This window comes from Brassica rapa, chromosome A01, assembly GCF_000309985.2.
Source record: "Brassica rapa cultivar Chiifu-401-42 chromosome A01, CAAS_Brap_v3.01, whole genome shotgun sequence".
Taxonomy (NCBI): domain Eukaryota; kingdom Viridiplantae; phylum Streptophyta; class Magnoliopsida; order Brassicales; family Brassicaceae; genus Brassica; species Brassica rapa.
In genome coordinates, this window is record NC_024795.2 from 22,928,985 (window position 1) to 22,945,936 (window position 16,952).

The window sequence follows — 16,952 nt, forward strand, 5'->3', positions numbered from 1 at the left end:
AGATATGTAAACATATTTTATGAAGATTGTGTATAATTAAAGAAATATTGTGCTTAGAATAAAATAAAAAATAAACTAATGTGTCTGATTCCAAATTACATAAATTGATATAACAATAATATTCTGAAGTCTCATGCACATATATAAGTTTTAGAAAAGAACTAAGTTGTAACAGTTGGTTAATATTTTATTTTCATTTTAATATTTTTGAGTTGTCCTATGATTTATATTTATAAAATAAAATACTATTCTTATAAAATTATATATTTTTATTGTAGTTAAATCTATGATTTTAGATATATGTTGGATTAGTCGAGTCACCCATGATGTGAGTATAGTGAGTTTCATATATTCTTTAAATTCAAAAGGAAGTATAATTATTTTTATTATAATTAAGTCAAATAAAATCAATTTTATTTATCGTTTAAATGTGAATGTATTTTCATAATATTTATCAAACTATATTTTGATGTCTTAAAAAGAATATTATAAAATAAAGCGATGCTCAACAGAAAGTTACATACATAAGTAGGTGATACATTTTTGGAAGCTCATGACATATATTAATATTTACAGTAATTAAAATATTTTTTAAATTCTAAATAAATTTATGCCTTTGATTTATTGAATGGAAATTGAAATTTATTTTAGATAATTTTAAAAATGAAATTCAGATTTGCTTTGGTATTTTGATTATGGTTATATTAAGTTCCACAAACATAAAAACATAAAAATTTAAAAAAAAATTAATATTAAGAAAACAAACAACGTTAATAATGATAAAATTTAATATATCTCACTAAATTATTTTTAACTATTTGATCAAACTTATTTTTTAATTTTTTTTTTAGTTTTTTAATATCTCTTAAAAATAAGCATTAAAACAAATTGTGATTGTATTTGAAAATAATATTTTATAAGTTAAATATAATTAATTAATTTTTTTACAGTAATTGGAAGATATTATAGTCAACTAAATATATATAAAAAAATAAAACACTTCAATAATACTAATTATAAACTATTTTTAGTCAATTAAACATAAATCAGTTTATGTTACCTAATTATATTATGTAATCATCTAAGAAAATAAATAGATATATAAAAATATTTCTATTACTTTAAATTTTTTTGTATTGTTTAAAATTATGTTTTAAAATAAATATTATTTCTTTTTCTAATATCAAGACTATCTGTGTAAATTGTTTTTAATGAAATTGCATTATATACAAATTTATATTTTTCATCTTAGAAAATATAGATATAAAGAAATTATTTTATTACTTTAAAATTATATTTTATGTTGTTTAAAAATATTTTTTAAATGTAATATTACTATTTTGTGAACTTTCCTTTTTTTATGAAATCATATTATATATACATATATTTTCGTTTTTCATTTCATTTTTTTTAATTTATTAAAAATTTCCTTTTTTATTATATGTATATGTTTTTGGAAATTCTTTAAAAATAAGCTAACCAAAAAAATAAATAATAGTATTTAATATTTTTAAATCATTAAGGGTATGAATGTAATCAACCATCGTGAGAGTTAATGTGAGAATGACATATAGGAAACAGACTTCTCAAAAAATATTATAGAGATCAACTCCACTATTTTTGTTATAGATTACAATTTACAAAATATAGAAAATCTGATTATGTTATCTATTTAATATTTTATAATAAAAATATATTCGATACACAATATATATATATATATATATGTATATCGACTTTCATAGTATCTATACGAATATCCTTGGAATATCGTTTGACCTTCAAAAATTCTTGCTGTATACTATTGTCATAAATAAGAAAATTACCTAGCAATAAATATGTAAATTATTAATATTGGAAGAACTGAATCACCCGAATATTTTTATACAAATAGTTAAGTTTATCGAATATTTTATGTAAAACTAAAAAGTGATATTTACTTGTATTATTTGAGATTATCCCAAAATCGGGACCCAATCAAGAACCAAACTAAACTCAAGATTTTAACGGGTTTCTAACATTGTTATCCGGAATAAACCGATAACCAAAATAACCAAACCAAGAAAAACTCAAATTTATAAATAACCAAATATTTCCTATATCTCTTGAACCAGAAAAACAAAAATCAAAAACTGAACTAGAACCGAACTGAACTGAAAAGCAAAAAGATGTAACCAAAATCTGTCGGCAAAAGATAATCATCACTTTAAAAACATCGATCAAAATCTAGTGTCTTTTATGAAGCTAACCATGAGTATGTTAACGACATTATAATAGATGATTATTTACATAAATAAAATGGGTTGGTTAACGAAAACTTGATATTCGTTCATGTTTAAACAAAAGTATAGGACTAAATGACTCGTTTGTAAATTGGTATTTTTAGATTATTTACTAAATTGGGATTTTGTTTATCAAAGTTACATTATATATTAGATCTAACGTTTCATTTTGTAATATTATGTAGAACTCAACTCAGATTATGATTATTAAACAGTGATGACTAGGACGGTCTTGTTAACTAAAATAAATGTGTATCATTTATTTCATATTTGGATTTGGTATTAGTTGTAGATTTTATTTGAAAAAGGTTTCAACTTTTTACGTATCTTTATTTATTTTTATTAGATTTGGGGTTTAAATATATAAACGTCTTTTTGTCAACAAACTTCCATGTTCATCCATTTGATCAACTGAAGATAGCAAAATTAAATACTAATAAGATTACAAAAAAATACAGAAGAAATACATGCCTTTCTATTCAAATATTTTATTTGTTAGAATCAGTTTTATTTTGAATATATAACTATTTAAAAGTGAATTTTTCTTTAGTCTTGGTATATATCTTCATCTACAGGAACTATAAATATCTAGATTCAAGAAGCTAACTAATCACATATTTTCTTCATCTATCAATTAACAAAGAGAAACCAAAAACAAAAACATGAACAAAAAATTTGGAGTTGCATTGCTTCAGTTCTTATTTCTTACGCTAGCTTTAGCCACTCGCCAAAGTTTTTTCTTTAACTCTTATTATGATGTATCAAAAACAGTTTCAAATGATGAAATAATGAGAAAAGTTCCAAGAGGTCCAAACCCTATCACATCTCCTCCTACCCCAGTGTTTCCCGTGGCGAATGTTGGTTTTAAGAGAGAGATTCCAAGAAAAGGTCCAAGCAATGTCAAATCTCCATCTTTCTCATTATTTTCCATAGCGGATATCGGAGTAAACAGAAAGGTTCCAAATGGTCCAAACCATGACACATCTCCACCTACTTCACAAATTTTAGTAACAGATATTGGAGTGAAGAGAGAAATTCCAAGAAACGATCCAAACAAAATTACATCTCGCTCTATCCCTACAGTTTCTATTGCAGATAATAACTTTTAATTCAATAGATGAATAATCGTTGTATGATTAAAAATAATAATTATAATCTTATATTAATCATTTCCATACCAATAACTATTAAAATGTTGAAGATAACTTACATTTTATATTTTTGAAAGTAATTCATTATAGCATTTGATTAAATCTGTATTAGTTCAAATACCAATGGTCTCCTATGAAACTAGAATCCAATTGTACCATAATTTGGTACGTGAACTTGAAAACATAAAAGTGTTTGTCTGGCATCTTTTCCTAGTTTTGTTTTTATTATTTGTATATGATTTCCATATGGTTCGTTGATATCACAAGGTATAGACAAACATCAGAATTTTTTTTGACATCCCCTTTACTTTGCTAATTATTTACAGGAGTACCCCTACCATTTAATTTTAAATAAATAATATGTAAATTACCATCGAATAACAAATTGAAATATAATAATAGGAAAAATATGTGTCAAAATATATCATATTAAATTATTTAATACCATTTCCAAATATGTTAAGTCAGACATTAATTTAAAAGTTTGCATATATCATACATCATATAATATTATGTCATCTTACACTATATAGTTCCAAATATTTACAAAATCAAATTCAATACAAACACTTTAATAAACCATATGTCAAAAAGTAAAATTTTAAATTTTACGTCAAATTTTTTTTTTTATAAAAGTGTTTAAAATAATTTTTTAATATAAGCTTAAAAACTATTAAAACACTTTACAAATCTATACTATTAAATAAGCCAAAATCTACCAAGTAAATTTTAAATCTCACGAGCTCAACAAATGTAATTTTTATAAAATGCACAAAATATAATGTGAGAGAATAGGTCTGGTAATCAGGTCTTCTCATCGGGTACGGATCGATTCCTTTCAGGTCTAGATTTTTTGGATCCTAAACATTTGGACATAACTATGTATTTAAAATTTTTGGATTCGGATCGACTCATTTTGGGTTCGGTCCATAATTCAAATACCTACAAAAGACCTACAATTTTTGGGTACGGAACATGTCGAATTGGTTTGGGATCTTTAGGACTCGAAAAAGACTCGAAGTACCCGAAAAAACCAAAAATATTGAAACACAAAAAGATACCCGGAAACACAAACAAATATCTGGAAAATATTTAAATTCACAAAAAAAACCAAAATTTTATCATAAAGCTGACCTGAATAACAGAAAAATACCTAAAACATTTCCTAATGATACTTAAAACACATTTGAAATACCGAATACATATCTTAAACTCAAAACTATAATCGAAAATCTGGATCCAAAACTTAAAAAAGTATTCTGTTTTTTTTTTGTAATTATTCATGATACTGAAAACACATTCAAAATACCGAATACATATGAAATACCCAAATATAACAAATATACACAAAATATTTCAGCTACTTTGGATACCCTATTAGGTCTCCGGTAGGGCCCGGAATCCAACAGAGACGGCAGGTCGAAGAAAAAATCAAATATGTATTTTGCCCTAGACCCGGACCCAAACCAAAGCTATATTTCCGAGTCAATTTTGGTTTGTTTTGATTTTTCGGATCAGGTAAAATGTCATTGTCTAATAAAGAGTTATACAAGAGTGTACATACTAAAACTTATATAAACTAATTCGTAAATTATATAATCTTAAACAAGTGCCAGTCTTTGACATAATAATCTACACCAGTTCCAAAATATTATTTCACAAACTTTGTTTACAATCCAAAGAAAACTCTGCACTTTCAAAGCGCAGATCAAAATCTAGCTCTGATTTTTAAGTAAACAACAAAATTAAATGTCACATCTCCACCTATCTCATTATTTTCATAGCAGATATCGCAGTGAAGAGAAAGGTTTCAACCAGTCCAACCAATGACACATCTCCACCTAGTTCATTTTTTTAGTAACAGATATTGGAGTGAAGAGAGAAGTTACAAGAAACAGTCCAAAAAAAGTTACTTCTCTACCTATCCCACCAGCTTCTATAGCCGATATAAATTTTTAATTCAACTGATGAATTAGCGTTTTTGATTAAAAATAATAGTTATACTAGATGACTTCCCGCGATATCGCGGGATATTATCGTTTAAATACACTTATGGTAAATATCGTTTGTATATATATTTGAATTTAAAATAATTTAGATAAATTAAATTTGTTGATTAAAAATCGATAGAGAAATTTTGAATGGTTAATAACGGGAAAATAACATTAAAATTTATTTCACTATATTAATCAACTTAATACATGTATCTCATAATTATGAAAAAATTAAAAACTATAGAGAGAAAATACCATATAATTTTTTTGTTTTTTAAATGGACTACCGTACATGAATTGTAATATAAATCTAATATTTAAGTTTGAAAAGTATCTATTATAATACTTGGAAATACTAATGACTAAGTATAGTTCAGTTTTGTATATAATTAATCAATAATATTAGATTAATTTCAAGACATTCTGAACTATATAGAAAATCCCACTAAACATTCTCAAGATATTTTATGTTTATTATATTTTATTTAAAATATATGAGTTAATAAAATTAGGATTCTAATCAAATATATCAATAAATTCAGATAATTTGAAAAAAAAATAGGGATATATATGATTTTTTTGTCTTATAACTACATGTTCATATTCCGATGAAGATGAAAATCATGTAAACTGCAATCAAATACAATCTTATTTTATTATAAAAATTTATAAATTAGTAATTTAAAATAAGCTAATATATACATATTAAAAATTAAGCCATGTATTTTGGAAGATATATTCTAAAATTCTATTCTAACTCTTATTTACACTTACTTAATTATTTATATTATATGTGTTATGCGTGTTATACTTTTGAAGACTTTAAAATTTTGATCATTACAGTGACGTCCAACTCATTATGTATATTTTTTTTTGAGAAAGACTAAAGAACAATAATAAAATTATGAACACATAGTATATAGTATTTACATATGATAGAGTTTTCACTAATTAAAATTTCGTACAAATTAATTAGTGTATATTACGGACATATGATATAACAAATATGATTTTAAAATTTGGATTGAATCAAATATTTAGAATTCTATTATAATCCTTATATTTACATATTCAATAAAGTTTCAAATAATAGTATAAACTTAAATTGATTAGTAACAGTTTAATATACGATTAAAAATGAACATAACTAAACACAAGGTTGCTCAACTAATTCAAAGAAACTAAAGAAAATATTATACGATTTAATATTACTAATCTAAACACAAGATGAACATGGCTATAAATTTACTGTTAAAATTTGATGATACCCGTTAATAATTATCGTCAATATAATAAAAATATTTAATAAATACTCAGTCAAAAAACAATTTAAACTAACAATTCAAAATTATTTATTAAAACTAATTATTAAACCTAAAATCATATGACAAATAAGCTTCTAAAAACTAATAAAAACATGACAAATGAAAAAATAATCTAAAATTATGAAAAACATGAAAAGTAAGATTTTTAAAGTAACTCAAGGGAAAAAATATTATATGATTTAATATTACTAAAGTAAACACAAGATGAACATAGCTATATAAAATTATTACTAAAATTTGATAATACCCATTAATAATTATCATAAATATGATAAAAACATATTTATTAAATGATCAGTCAAATTGTTTAAAAACCAACAATTCAAAAATTGTTTGGGGAATTTCAAGTTTACCACATTGTTAGTACCATGATTCATGTTTACCTTCATTAAACAACACTTTTACAAATACATTCTTCACTAAAGAGGCAAAAAAACTCTTATACCCTTGCTTTATAGATATATAAATATAAATAATTATTTAAATAAAAATAATAATATAGTTTCTGAATTATATGGTTTCAAATTCGAAGTTTTTACTTATATATTTTTAAATTTTATTTTTGAATATTTTAGAATTTTTTTAAATTTTTTTGTTGAAATTCAAAAATTCTTTTTGAAATTATTGTATTAAAATCCAAAACCACACCTTCCAAAACCCCACCCCTCAAACATGAAAATTCCCCATGGTTATAAGTGTTTATTTACCTCTTTAAAAGTTAGGGTAAATGAGGTTAATGTAAACATGAAAGTGGTGTTAGGAATATGGCAGTTTAAGCAATTTCTCAAATTATTTATTAAAACTAATGAGTTACCTAAAATCATGGAAAATATCTAAAAATTAATAAAAACATGAAAATAAGCAAAATAATATGACAAATAAGCAAATAACCTAAAATATTGGAAAACATGACAAGTAAGCTAATTCACTTGTCAAATAATAGTATAGATTCTTATATTAATCATTTCCATACCAATAACTATTAAAATGTGGAAGGTAAAATATATTTTATATTTTTGAAATTAATTCATAATAGCGTTTGATGAAATCTGTACTAGTTTCATGAAAAATGATCTACTATAAAACCAAAATCCAATTATATCATAATTTTGGCACGTGAACCTGAAAACGAAAAAGTGTTTGTCTACCATCTTTTCCTAGTTTTCTTTTCTTTTCTTTACGATTTCCAAATGGTTCGTTGATATCACAAGGTATAGAATGTATTATCGATCGACACTAATTCCAAAGATCAATTCCAATTTCAGGGTTTCACTTTCAATTCTTCCCAAGTTCCAAAAAGCTCCAGAATCTTTAATCTTGTCTAAAACGTACATGAGCCTACAATGAGCCATAATCAACTCAAAACATACATAACAGACTCTAAAACCAGACTTATATTTTGGTCAAAAAGCCATAAAAACCATTATCTATCAGCAGTTTCTTTGGATGTGTCTATGTTTCCCACATATGTAGCATCCTTGTTTGACTTTCCAATTTTTCAGTTTAACAAGTACCTTCTTATTTAACATGTTTGATGTGATTCAACCTCCCTTTCTTTAATATCATGAACTGGTTAAGCAAAAACAAAATTAGTGACTGCTTGATTTGATCCACTGCTTGTAGAGCTTCATACACTATTACCTTTGTATCCAAGACCCCAATTCTGTTTTGCAGGCTGTTCCATGGTAAGGAGAGTGTCTAAATCCTTTGTTCCTTTATTCAACATCTTGATCTTCTTCTTGTTGTCATTCAAATTATGTTCAAGACTTCTTGCTTTTCTCTTTTCTTTTAGACAAAGATATGTCAATTTACTTATCTTTAATTCCAGCTCACATGTATTTTCATGTCCAGCTGTGTGTGCATGTGCAATTCATTATCGGACCTTGAATGTCAACATTTCAAGCTTTGATGCCACGTATTTTTCCATCTCCATTATATAAATCTGAGCTTCTAGCGTTGCCTTGTTCTTGAGCAGGTTCAGACTCTCATTGCTCAGTTTAACCCAACTATCATAGAGCTTACGGTATTCAACCTTCAGATCTATTTATCCATCATGATCAGAATCAGAATCTGACTCAAGTTCTTCACCACTTTCTTTTCCAAGAAGAGCTACAAGATTAAGCTTATCATCACTTCTATTTTGGATATTTGGACGTTCAAGCTTAGTGTGTCCCTTACACATATCATGGCAGTGAAAATTAAATGTTTGACTTCCTTTGATATTTTCAAATCTTGAAGAAAAATGATTCCCATAACTATCACAACACCATATGAGTTAGAATTACTTATGTGGCCTTTCTCACTCAGATTGCTTCAAATCTTTCTTGAAATTTTGTGTCAACAACTCAACACAATCGTTTATTTTCCGATTTGTCTTATCAGAAAGCAAAATTCTCTAGAAGACATCGTATCAGCTTCTTGACAAGTTTCTTATCCTTATAGTTCTTACCAAGGACAATTGCTTCATTTGTAATAAAAACTCAAATTTGAGCTAAAACTCATGATGGATTCTTCTTCAGCATTCTCAAGTTTTCGAACTAAGATACCAAGTAGTCTAGTCTCGCCCTTTTAAGAGTGGATGTTCCATCATAGTATTCCACAAGTGTGCCCCACACATACTTGGTTAAACAGCATCCATGCACAAGTTTAAATTGATCAGAACTACTTGCATTGAAGATTTCTGATAGCGCATTTGCATTGAGTCTTACTGCAGCTTTTCTGCTTTTGTCTACTTATTTTTAGGTTTACGTATCTTATCATTCTCTTCAGTATAAATTGTTGGATTTATCCATCATGTTTCACTTGCAGTCCAGACATCATCCTCAACCCATTTGATTCGTTGTCTCATGCGTACCTTCAAGTTTCTAAAGTTGTTTTGATCCAACATGAGTGATTTATGAACCACAACAAACTCTGTTGTTTCCATGTTCATCGCAGGACCTCAACATGTTATAGATATCTAGATCTAGGTAGGTGACAAGTTCTGATACCAATTGTGGAAACTAAGAAAACTGAATATAAACAAAAAGAATCAATGCACAATTCTTTCGATGTTGGTTGTCTTTTATTAGAAATTTCTTATACAAATTACACTATTTGTTTAATTAGATTAACTCGACTTCAAACATGTGAATCGACAGAAAAAAAATCTAATTTACCCAACCTTAATCTTACAATCAAGTTTCCTGACTTGCTCAACTCTCAAAAACCTTGTTCAACTTCACACAACTCTGTATTTGACAGCTCTCTTCAAAAAGTATCAAACAAAGCTCTCTAGCTCGACCCTTTTTTATTTTCTCAGAAAATCTTTGTTCAACTTGATAATTTTGAATCTCATGATTCATCATTATCACTGTCAAATCATGATTAGCAGTTTCAACCAATAAATTATTGCCGCATCGCTTCTGTTTGTGTTTAATCTCAAACCTGGTCCTTATAAGAATGTTTTCCCTTTACCTACTATCCGTTTGAGTCCACTCTTAAGAAGCTTCTGAGTTTGTATGATACTATGCCATTCTTACAACAATATAAATGCACATATTTAATATATAAACCCAAAATGAATATAAAAATCTTAAAACTAATCCTAACTAAACTATCTATAATTAATGTATGGTTAACTGATTCAGCATTATATTCTATTCGATTGAACGTGTAGTGTCTAGCGAATTTCCGAACAAAGGTTTATGCATTCATGCATGTAATGTAGGCGACAAATGAAAAGATAAGATACTCATATAAAAGTATACGCATGTAAACGTGATTGTTGACAAAAGCCAATGTGGTAGGCGTAGCTGATCGCATCAGCAGTAGTTGGCTATTTAAATGTTAAAAAGGTCAAAGACGGACAACTAGTGGCAACTACTTAAAATAATATCTCAATTTCAAAGCCCTATTTTCTACGTTATGAATAAAAACAAACATTACAAGACGTGAGGTTGAAGAACTCATCAAAAGTAGTGTAGCGTTTGTTTTTACAGTATTTATCAAAACACAAACGTTGGCATATGTATGAGGAGCTGCGACTACAAAATCTCCAGCCTTAGGGTCCTATAGAGAGAATAGATTGAATCGAGAAGAAGTGATGCTGGGACTACAGTTGGAGAGCTTGGTGGAGACTCTAAAGTCAAAGGTGGGTTTGTTGAGGAGGAAGAAAAGGAAACCTTACATCAAAATGGATAAAAGCAGCAGCGTCAGGGTTGAGATACGTCGTAAGAAGACCAGAGATCTCATCAATAAGACCTTGAAGATCGCTGATCGTCCTGGCCAACGAGCTCTTTCCTGATAGTATTTTGTTTTCTCAGTTTTTTTGCATACGGTTTCTGTGTGCTGTGGAGATCAAGTTCTGAAATATATATATGTATAGTTTCTGGAAATAAATCAAAGAATAACAATATTGAGATTTACAAGATGATTCATTCATCTGATTGAAGAGGAATATAAATCAGTGAAGCTTATTTGTTTGGTGGACTTTATCTTGAGTTAGTCTTACTTTAATCCAATAAGAATCCGGTTTAGAGAGTGTAATATAGGTTATTCTTAAACCGATGAGGCTTTGCTGGAAGATAGAAGATAGTACTATCATTATATAAACTCAGAAAATAATCTTCTACACTTGCAAACTGAGAGATTAAAGATTAGAGGCAAATCCACAGCAAGAAAAAAAACATATGCAGCTTTAAGAAGCCAACAAAGCTTCGACTTTTGCAACCTGCTCTTCCTCGTTCGCCTCCTCGAACAAGTCATGGTCTCATTTCTTCTCGTCCCTTGTCCAGCTTCGTCCATTTTTGTTGAATCCGTCTCTGTCAGTTCGATGACTCTGTCTGTCTGCTTCCTGCACCTCTTTCATCATCTCTGTTCCACACTCTGTCTCTTCCCGTCGCTAATCTCTCACAATGCATATTGCCTCTCCAGTTTCTCTCGCTGTTTAGATTGGCGTCTTTCGCCTCCTCAGTTCTTGTTCTGTCTGTGTTGTTCCTAGATTCCCTGAAGGCTGGTCGTTTCCTAGAGAGTGCTCCTTGGGTGTCGTCACTCGCATGGAACCTATCCTGTCGCCAAGTGCATCTTTCGTCCGCGCTTTACGATGCTGTGACTTCCCATCATCATCAGCTCTAGCTCTTCGATTACTCTGATCTCTTGGACCTCTCCACGATCCTCTCTCTCTTCAAATATTTAAAAGCATGTAAGATGGTCCTTTTCTCGAACCCTGAGCATCAGGTTCCAGTGGCGCAGCATCTCTCAGGGACTGACGTGGTTTCTTATCTGTCTCAGTTACAACCGAATCTTTCTTACTCAGAACTTCTTCTGCTTCAGGTTTTGAATCTCTCCTAGACCTCTTAAGCCTAAAGGCAAAACATAAAACCATGATTTTGTTTAATAATACAAGTAGAATAAGTGTTGTGAATCAATCCCTCAATCTTGATCTCCGATCTATATCCTCTTGTTCGCACAACTCTCTATCTATCTCACACCTCACACTCTCTCTCAATCGCTCGTGTGTATAAGACTATAAAAGAGAAATAACAAGACGCACAAGATTGTTTACCCAGTTCGGGATTCGATGTGAATCCGTACGTCTGGGGCTTGACGGTACAAGCAACAGCTCACTAGAATCAGATAGAGTCGTTTACAAAGATCACCACAAGAACAAATGAATCAAGATACAATCCAAGTTCTCGATGATCCTTTTCTCTCTTCTTCTTCACCACTGATTCTCTCTGAGCTCTTTCTGTTACGGATGATGAACTCCACCTTTCTCCAACACTTAAGTAGCTGAGACCGGTACGCTCTAAACCAGCTGAAACCAATAACCCGCCTTGGTTATCTCCAATTGATTGATGTACCCACTTGAACTGAACCGAACCCCGGTTATCCTTCAAGTGCTTCATTGTTGAATGTCACACTTAATAACAAATCTCCACCTTGACATCAACAACTTGAGTTCATCCCTTATACCGTCAAGCGTTGCCACTCTCTTAGCACCTGGCAACACCAAGCTCAGAAAGAGCTTGATCAAACTTAGTAACTGGAATTACTTTAGTTAACATGTCTGCTGGATTCTTAGAAGTATGAATCTTCACAATCTTCACTTCTCCCGTGTCCACCATATCTCTAACAAAACTCATCTTTAGAGCTACATGTTTGGACACAGCAACGTGTTTCGTCCGATCATGAAACACATTGTTCTTTGCCAAACAGATTGCACTTTGTGAATCACACTCCACCTTAACCTCTTCCTGTTGGTATCCTAGTTCTTCTGCAAGTCCCCTCAGCCACAGTCCTTCCTTTATGGCTTCCACCAATGATATGTATTCTGCCTCTGTTGTTGACAGAGCTACTACAGGCTGCAGTCCTGACTTCCAGCTAACCGTGTTACCTCCTACGGTGAACACATACCCAGTCGTAGACCTTCTTCTATCTAGGTCACCTCCATAATCAGAATCTGAGAAACCTCTTACTCTGAACTCTGCATCTTGCTTCTTGAACACCAACCCATACTGTTGAGACTTCACGAGATACCGCAAGATCCACTGAACCGCCTCCCAATGAGTCTTGTCTGGATTACTCATAAACCGGCTCACAACTCCTATAGCAAATGCTAAATCTGGTCGCGTTCCTATCATCGCATACATGATACTGCCAACTACATTTGCATACGGATACTCCTCCTCAGATCCCACACCTTTATCTCCTTCTTTCAATGATACTAACTTGAAGTGAGCTCCTAAGGGCGTTGACACTGGACTCGCAATATCCATACGAAATACTTGTAGTATTTTCTTTATATATACTGACTGAGACAGCTTCAAAACTCCACCTGATCTGTCTCTTTCTATGTCCATTCCAAGAATCCTCCTAGCTGGTCCCAAATCCTTCATATCAAACTTCTTAGCGAGCATCTTCTTCACTACATTGATATCTTCCATGCGTTTAGAGATAAGCAACATATCATCTACATATAAGAGTAGATATATGTACTCATTACATTTCAATTTCTTGAAATACACACACAGGTCAAACTCGCTCTTGACAAACTCATTTTCAACCATGTGCTGGTCAAAACACTTGTTCCACTGTCGAGGCGCTTGTTTCAGACCATACAGCGACTTCACCAGCTCACAGACCTTGTCCTCTTCTCCTTTAACCTCATATCCCGGAGGCTGCTCCATGTAGATCTCTTCGTCAATGGATCCGTGCAGAAAAGCCGTCTTCACATCAAGCTGCTCCATTTCAAGATCTTTGTCAACCACTATTGATAGCATGAGTCTAATAGACACATGCTTCACCACCGGAGAGAAAATTTCTTGATAATCAACTCCTTCCCGTTGAGAATATCCTTTTGCCACCAGCCGTGCTTTGTGTCTAGGAGGTTCGACACCTGGTATCCCTGGCTTGTATTTGTAGATCCATCTACAGCCTATCTTCTTCTTGTCTTTGGAAAGATAGCTTAGATCCCATGTCTTGTTCTTGTCAAGTGAAAGCATTTCATCGTCCATTGCTGCATTCCACTTTTCCCAGTCCTTACTACGCATAGCTTCTTCATAGCTCCTAGGCTCGTCGCAGTCAATTTCTTCTGATACGGACAGCGCAAAAGCTAATGCTGCATCCTCCGTGAACCTTGCTGGCTTCACAATCTCTCTGCGTATTCTATCCCTAGCCAACTGGTAATTGCTCAAGTCTTCAGTCTTATCAACCGCAGGCTGTTCCTCACTTTCTTCTAAGTGATCAACTCCACCTTCTATCTGATTCTCTGACTGAACCTCTGAACTTTCCCCAATCTCAACCGTTGTCCCGATTCTTTCTTGTGCCTTGCCTTTTCCTTGGTCTTTCAACACATCTTTGTAGAGTACTTCCTCTCGGAACACAGCATTCCTACTGACCACCACTTTCTTGTCTTCAAGTAACCATACCTTGTAGCCTTTTACCCCCGTGGGGTAACCTATGAAGATTCCCTTTAACGCTCTCGGCTTGAGTTTCCCTTGATCTACATGCACGTAGACCACAGACCCAAACCTTCTGAGATGTCCATATCCAGGAACCTTCCCGAGCCAAAGTTCTTCTGGAATGTTGAAGTCATTGGCCGATGACGGCGTCCTGTTTATGATATAAACCGAAATAGCTGCTGCTTCTGCCCAGAATCTTTCTTCCAGACCTGATTCACTCAACAAACACCTGACTTTTTCCATGATAGTCCTGTTCATGCGCTCTGCAACTCCATTCTGTTGCGGAGTGTATGAGCATGTTCTGTGTCTCTCAATGCCCTGCATCTTACAATAGCTATCAAATGCAATATTGCAAAATTCTAACCCATTGTCAGTCCTAAGGCATTTGACTCTATGATTCACCTGATTTTCTACTAGATTCCTCCATTCACAAAACTTGTCAAATGCCTCATCCTTAGTAGCTAGAAAATATATCCATACTTTCCTAGTATAATCATCTATAATGGACAAGAAGTATTGTTTCCTAGAGATAGACATGTGGACGTTTGGAGAACCCCAAAGGTCCGCATGAACATACCTCAATACCTCTTCACTGTTGTGCTTACCAACATTGAAGCTCAGTCGCTTGTGCTTCCCCATAATACAACTTTCGCAGAAGTCCACCTCACTGATTTTCTTCTTGTCCAGTATCCCTTTATCAGCAAGTATCTTCAGGTTCCTTATACTTGTGTGAGTAAGACGACAATGCCATAACGCAGTATCATCTTTGGCTATGACCATATTCGCAGTAGGTGGCGTTGTCTCTCCGTCTAGTAAGTACAAGCTTCCACACAACGTTCCTTGCAGTGCTAGCTTGCCCTTCTTGAAGAAACATGTTTTGCCTTCTCCACCTTCTTGCCTAAACCCCTGTAAATCAAGAGAACTCACAGAGATTAGATTTCTCTTTAAGTTTGGAACATACCTGACATTGGTAAGTCTGTTGACTGTTCCGCCTCTCGTGTTTAGTAGTATCGTTCCTATCCCTTGAACTGATACTGCTCTGTCATCAGCAAGTAGTACTTGTCCTCCAGTGACTTCCTTGAATTCACTGAACCATTCCCTTCTAGACGTCATGTGATATGAGCATCCAGAGTCTATCACCCAGTTGTCTTTTGGGCTATTGTCTGAGATAGCAAGAGCATCTATCTCCAGGAGCTTGTCCACCATTACGGCTGCTTCACCGTCTTCTTCATTTTCCATACGCTTCTTCCTCGCAAAACAGTCCTTCTTCAGGTGACCTTCTTTCTTGCAGTACCAACAAGTCACCTTAGACCTTGACTTGGACCTCGACTTGTTGTTGTTGTTCGAGTTTCTGCCTCTGTAGCCATCTCTGCTGTCTCTTCTTTCTGGTCTACCGCGTGTAACATACGCTTCTCCTGACCTCTGTGATAGGCTTGACTCCTTCACCTCTTTCAACTCGATCTCTTTAGACTTCGCCGCATTGGTCACATCCTCTATAGTCAATGTATCCCTTCCATACTTCAATGTCTCCTTGAGTTGATTGTACGGAGACGGCAGTGAGCTCAGGAGTAGTATTGCTTGCACCTCCTCTGAAACAGAAACATTTACACTGCATAATCCTGAAACCAACTTCAAGAAATCATCTATATTCTCATCAATTGACTTAGTGTCTATCATCTTGAAGGTATAGAACTTATGCTGTAAATGAATGCGATTAGGTAAAGTCTTAGAATTATACAACCTTTCAAGAGCAGACCAGATGGTTGCAGCAGTTGTATATTCTTCAAGCTTCCTCAGCACATGATCTCCAAGGTTCAGGATGATCATGTTCATGGCCTTCTCCGCCTTTTCTGACTTCTCCTGTTCGAGTTGCTTGACACGTTCTTTGAAGTCATCTTCATCTTCATCTTTCTTGATCACAGTCCCCGGATCTGATGTCGATGACGACTCGACGAGAGCATCCTTCAGGCCAAGAATCGACAGATGAGCCATCATCCGCTTCTTCCACATCGTGAAATCGCCTTGCCCGTCGAAGCAAGCGATTTTGATCTTCGCCATTGATTCCTTCATCAGCTACCACAACCTGGCGCTCTGATACCACTTGTTGTGAATCAATCCCTCAATCTTGATCTCCGATCTATATCCTCTTGTTCGCACAACTCTCTATCTATCTCACACCTCACACTCTCTCTCAATCGCTCGTGTGTATAAGACTATAAAAGAGAAATAACAAGACGCACAAGATTGTTTACCCAGT

General features: G+C 32.4%; 1 pseudogene; it reads right to left on the reverse strand.

Annotated features, from left to right (window-relative positions):
• Positions 1 to 1,371: 1,371 nt before the first annotated feature.
• On the reverse strand, positions 1,372 to 12,131 carry LOC117134232 (annotated as a pseudogene).
• Positions 12,132 to 16,952: the final 4,821 nt, after the last annotated feature.